Source organism: Medicago truncatula, chromosome 7 (genome assembly GCF_003473485.1).
Source record: "Medicago truncatula cultivar Jemalong A17 chromosome 7, MtrunA17r5.0-ANR, whole genome shotgun sequence".
Taxonomy (NCBI): Eukaryota; Viridiplantae; Streptophyta; class Magnoliopsida; order Fabales; family Fabaceae; genus Medicago; species Medicago truncatula.
Window position 1 is genome coordinate 21,972,688 of NC_053048.1, and position 6,324 is coordinate 21,979,011.

Sequence of the window (6,324 nt, forward strand, 5' to 3'; positions counted from 1 at the left end):
ATCACCATCTTTTGAAGTGTTTTTACTTCAGAATCATTTGTGTTAGGAACTATTACAGTTTGATCTTTCTCTTGGTTATCGTCTTAATAATGGTATTTATTAGTGATAATGGAAGATCCTTTCTCCTCACTTCCTTTGGTGGTGGCAAGTACACAACCTGCACAGCAGCTTGAACTACAGGGACATTGTGCATGTGTTTAAGAGAAATTGATGATGTTTCCTAGCTGTTTTATTGTGCATATTAACAGATGTTACCTCTACAAGTTTATTTTTTAATGCAATGTATAGGATATATATATATATATATATTCCAGTGTTTTGAAGTTGTACTATACTCATCATTTACAAGTGGCAGTTTCTTCCAAGTGTTCAGTTTCACTACACTCATGCCTTGAACTTCCTAACAACATGCATTTTCTGAACATCATTCTACTAAGTTCCATCATCAGTATAAACATAGAGTTTGGCATCTCCAACATCTTAAAACTCTTCAATATGAAGATCAGAAATAACGTTCCTATGCTATACTGAAATATTTATTCATAACAAACAATAAAATGTAGGATCAACAATATCAACAGAATTATTCCAAACAATCATATCAGGACCTTTAGTTTCGGAGATGGTGATCTTGAGAATCGAAGCAACCGACTCGAGTAATTTAACAAGATAGAGTTAAGGATATACCAGAAGTAATTCTTAATGAAATCACTCACCTTAGCATTCAGATCAATACAATGGTCATCAACTAAAGGTTCACAATGCCAATTATCAAACAAGAATTTGATAGTCTTTCCATCACCCAACTGTCATCTAGAGCTGTCGTGAACAACTAAGATTTTACATTTGATACCTCACAAATAGAAGAATAAATATTGTGTGGTTTATAAAAACCATTATTTTTAGTCACCCTTAATCTAAGGAAACTATCTCATTCATTATCATATTTAAGAAACTTCCAACATAATTTGAGACCAAGACCTTCTTAATCCTTAATTAATTAGGAGTGCAAACCTTGTGCTGAGTCATAGTAAATAGCTTTCTACTATGGGTGCATTTGATCAGCTAAAGAACGAAGGATATGACAAGATAACTCTAGTTGTATAGTGTTTGATTTGTAAAATTGTTTCAAAGACAAGACAAATTGGAGACAATGGACAAGAGAAAATTGAAATTCTTGTCTGTCACTAAACCACAAAACTTTTAGTCCGAAGTACAATTTATCTACAATACCAAAATAACCTTTTAATCCGCCAAAAATCATATAAGACAAAAATTGTTAAATACCATAAAAATCTGTCCTATGTTGTTATGCCTTGTGTTGTGTTATTCTTCCTTGTGTTGCATTGCTCGTGTGTTATTTCGTCTAGTACTAAATTTTGAATGGATTGAACCCACCCACAATATCACCAACATAGTGAAATTTATGATCAATTTATCAATGGAATTTAGGAGGCTAATCGAGCAGTTATAGAAGAGGAAAGTATAGACTATCATTCGAATAATAATACTCATAACCAGTTGCACTCTAACAGCAATGGAAATAGATCCCGCAGAGATCTCGTCTTTGAACTTTTTCCAACATTTTTTTTTTAAACTAAAAAATGTTAAAGTTTTGCAAAAACGCCATTCCAGCCAATGACACCATTGATCTGCAAGCAATTAGGAGTGACGGCTGGAGAAAACACCATATGATTTTCATGGAAACTTTATTTCCAACATTTTTGATGAGAAATTTTTTCCTATTACCTAAAACATTTTATAAATATGACTTCTTGTTCCGATTGAATTTTGTGTTGATTGTTGTGAGAATTTGATTATTATAATTGGCATGTTCATAACTATATATAATTTTAAATATGGTTTGTGGTTTATAAAATATTAGGGGTTGATGAGTTGCATGTCATTGTTTCATTTTTGGTTTTAGGGGTGACATTGAGTTCCATAGCATAACCTGGAGTATTTGGGCTATTATCATTAAGTGATAGGTCTTGCAGGGACTATTGAGTGGTCCAATTTTAATGTTGGATAATGTCATTAGATGACGGACTTTGGAGAGATTATTAAGTGATATAGTGTTTATTGAGCTAATGTCAAGTGACAAGCTTTGCAGAGACCATTAAGTGGTCTAGTTTTTATGGGGCTAATGTCACTGGATTGCGGGCCTTCAGGAATCATTGAATGGTTCATTCTCTCATTAGTCGTGGATATGTGCATTAACATGACAATATCCATATCATTTGAGTCTTGCATATCAAGCACTTCATGCTTAAAGTTTTACAAAATTGTTTCGTGTACTATATTCTTTTGGCCATTTCTAATCCTTTTTAGTTGATGCGTATTTTTATTAGTATTTTAGGTCATTTTTATAGGGTTTATAATTGTATTTGCAATTCATAATATTTTTTTTTTTAAAAATGTAATATGGAGTTAATATGTATTCCATTAGGAAATAAGTGATTTGTCTCTACCTTTCAATTTTATTTTATTTTTAAGAATTTTATAAGTTGTTTTAAGATAATGCAACAAGGAATATTTTCATATAAAACGAAATGTAGTAAATATATACTTTTTTTAGAATAATATTTTTTTCTTCTAAAGAATAAATTTTATTTAAGTAATGCTTTGGATCAAAATCTGGGGCGTTAATGTCATACATCAACTGTATTAGAAAATATAATTTTTCACACCTATTAAAAGAAAGGCACTATCTCATTTGAAAACACACTCTCTTAACAGGAAAAAGGCGAAAACCCATAATAGAAAGGTTACAAGCGATATGAAGTATTTCAGAGGTGAGGAATCAGCCAACGATGATTACGATTTCTGTATTAGTTTTCATATACTTTTGTTTATGTTTAGAATAGTATGATTATCTAATCTCATACGATTAGGGCATGTAGAGGAACCTCTATATAACTGCTTGAATGTATTAAGAGTCTATGGAATCATTATTATGTTACAATGATCCAATTATGTTCAAAACTTAATTACTGTTTATAGAATTGTAGGAAAAGATACCTAGTTACTATCAAGTAGTGAAATATAAGGAAATCATGCATGACCTAATCTTCTTTACCTAAGTATATTAAGTTTAGTTTAAACATTAGGGTTCATTTGGTACAATGTAATCATTCCCTTTGTTTTTCAAATATATACCCTTATAAGGTTATGATTGCCATCTTATAGATTTTATTGATTTGAAGGGTTTGGTGGATCCCCCACCCCCCTAACACACATGCCCGACATATTGGTGTCTACTAGGTCCTTCCTAGTTACACATTTGTTTAAAAAAAAAAAGTTTAGTTATTATCAGAAGAAAGAAATTGAAAAAGAAATCAGAGAAACTCATCTATGTGAGTGATGCAACTACTGAATATTTTATTATTGGAAAGAATGAATCATTACAAAGGGGGAAAACAATATATATATTTGTAAAGTTCTAACTACCAATCAGAAATTTGATGAGTCATCATAGCTAATTAATAACAAGAGCTAACTAACTATTTTTCTTTTACAGTTATACATGTTTATTTTAAATTTAAAAATATACTAAACACACATAAGTACTATATCACTATTAAAACAAAGCTTAGTTCATAGAATCATATATTAATATGTTAAATTGAAGATGACATGCCAAAAATAAATAATTCACGAAGACCTAGAAAATTATTGTAGTAATTTGTTATAATATTTTATTGAAATTTTAGTTTTCCTTGTCATTTAAAAGAGGGACGTGTAATTGTTCTTTTTAATTTGATTTTGATGATGCCTTTGTCATTTTGTTATAAGTGGTTGCTTAGCTTTGTTAAAACAATCTAGCATATTTTAGTTGCAAAATTATCCACAAGATTATTGCCTCGATTCAAATGATCCTTGTTTTATATGTTTTCAAAATATTTCACATTGAGTATTTTTGATTCGATTCAAACTATTGCCTTGAAATTGTTGAATCAAATCATTTCTTGCCTCATGTGTTTCGATTCAGTAAGATTCGATTCATCCATTGCCTCAGGTTTTTGACCTCTAGGTGTTGAATCATATCAGAGTTCTTCGAATCATATAAATCTTGAGATTAAATGCAAGAGATTTGAATAATATCATAGCAAAGAAGATTTATTAGAGTAGAAGATCTAAGGATGACATGCAAACTTGAGATTTGAAGACCTTGTGGATTATCCAATTTTAAGAGAGTTTGAAGATTGGATTTTGTTGTGTGATTTCTTAGCATAGAAGATTAGAAATCAAAGGAATCTTTGTAATCATACACTTGTAAAACATTTTCTACATCTTAGTGGAAGTCCGTAGAAGAGCTTTTTCTTTAACGAAGAGTGGATGTCCCTTAGTGATGATGAAAAAGAGGAACCACTATAAATCTCAGTGTCTTTCTTTCCCTATATATCTCTTTAAACTTCTGCAAATCAATTTGTGATATATGATTATGATGAATTAGCTAATGTTTTACATGCTTTTGATTGAAGAATTTCTTAAACCTATTTTCAAAATCTTATTGATTCAATCATTCTCATTGTAGAGATTAATTTGGTGCTTAATTTAGAATATGTATCAAAATTGTTTAATTATTTGAAAAACTTGTAGATATTATTTTGGTGTTTAATTATTCATCATAGTTAAATTTCTCGTTCGAAATTGAATTATCTTTATTCATTGTTTATTCTATTATCATTGAACTCTAGTATAATCCAATAGTCACAACTTTTTAAACAAGTTTTTCAAACCACACTTCCGCAAACGTTATTAATCGAAGAAGCTATTCACCCCCTCTAACTTCCTCTTGTTACCATCATATCGGTCAACATGTCATAACATTTTAGATTATTGTTAAAAAAAAGATACAGTAGAATTATAAATTGTGAGAAAATTATAAGTGTAAAAGTATGATGGCATAAATATAATTTTACGGGCTTAAAAGTAACATAAAAACTATCTTTGAATTTAATTATCAAAGTTAATATGATAGGTGGTAGGATTCAAAATAAAATATAATACATATGATATTAAGTGAGTAGAAGACTATCTAAATAATATTATTTGTTGCCTCAATCATTTTATTGATTATAAAGTCCATCAACATATAAACATAAGTAAATGATAGCTCCCACATCATTCAAACACATGTGCATACGCCTGATTTTGAAGAAAGTGGTAGTTTTGGGCTTACAACACACCTTGGTTTTGAAGGTTTTTTACACATATCTTTTGGACAATGAGAATCTTGAGAACATTTATTAATTGCTGTAATGAAAAAAGAGAATAAAAATATATTATTAAAATAATATATGATATTATGTACAGAGTAACTAAGAAAAGTTAAAAAGATTAAAAATTGATTACCATTAACGTTTGTTGCAACAAGAAATAGTGAAAGAAAGATAATCATAACATAAATAAACTTGAGAATTTTAACCATAGTTTCTCTATATGATAGAAATATAATAATGTTTGATCAGTTTATACTTTAAAGCTCATCCTTTCCTTATATATACATAAAACATTACTGTTTATGGAGTTGTAAAAAACCTTGATAAAATTAGAATAATTATTAAATGCCTTTTAAGTAAATTAAAGTGTTGTGTTGTCCCTTTAGCATGCTTAGTAAAGAGATCATATAAAAAAACTTATCTAACGCAGGATATCATTATCATTTTAACAAGTTCCCTTTATTTTATAACCTTTCATTACACAAATGGGAAAATATCGAAAAAAAGAAATATTATTGTTTTAATTTGATCCTAGGCTATAGTAGAGCTATACAAATTGTCGAGAACATAAGTGTCATTTGAAGGAGGTACAAAGAAACTTCAACAATAGTTCATGGTAGTTATCGACTGTCCTTCACTAATTGTGGAGCGTACCTGCAACGATAGTCCAATATTCAAGCCAATGAGGTCTCAACGTGCTTTGTAGAGATTTCTCAAAATTAGAGTGTGTACCTCATTATGATGTGATGTGAAACTCTTGATATATAAACCTCTGGATAAAACAAGTCGATTATACCCTTATGGCTCTATCGTCAAATGACCGATTGATCAGATCTTAACGTGTTTTCTTGTATATCACGACTCATTAAGAGTTCATGTGGTACACAACTTTATATGGGTGCCTTGATGGGCCTAAGTTGGTAAAATAGACTTTAGGTTATGATAATTGAGCCTTGGATTGGTTCGTAATAGTAGCCTTCTAAGTAGTTGTCTTTTTTCTTGAGGCGAGGAATTTTAAGTATTAATAGATTTATCCTCTCTTGACACTTGGAGGATTCAAACAAAGTACTTACTGATGGCATATGGTTTGACTTTTTGT

The 6,324-nt window shown here is 29.9% G+C and overlaps 1 long non-coding RNA gene across 1 annotated transcript; it reads right to left on the reverse strand.

Annotated features, from left to right (window-relative positions):
• Positions 1-4,936: 4,936 nt before the first annotated feature.
• On the reverse strand, positions 4,937-5,518 carry LOC11439515 (uncharacterized). The gene is made up of 2 exons (XR_003006960.2): positions 5,359-5,518; positions 4,937-5,259 (listed from the first exon to the last, which is right to left on the reverse strand). It is a non-coding gene; the product is annotated as an uncharacterized lncRNA (long non-coding RNA).
• Positions 5,519-6,324: the final 806 nt, after the last annotated feature.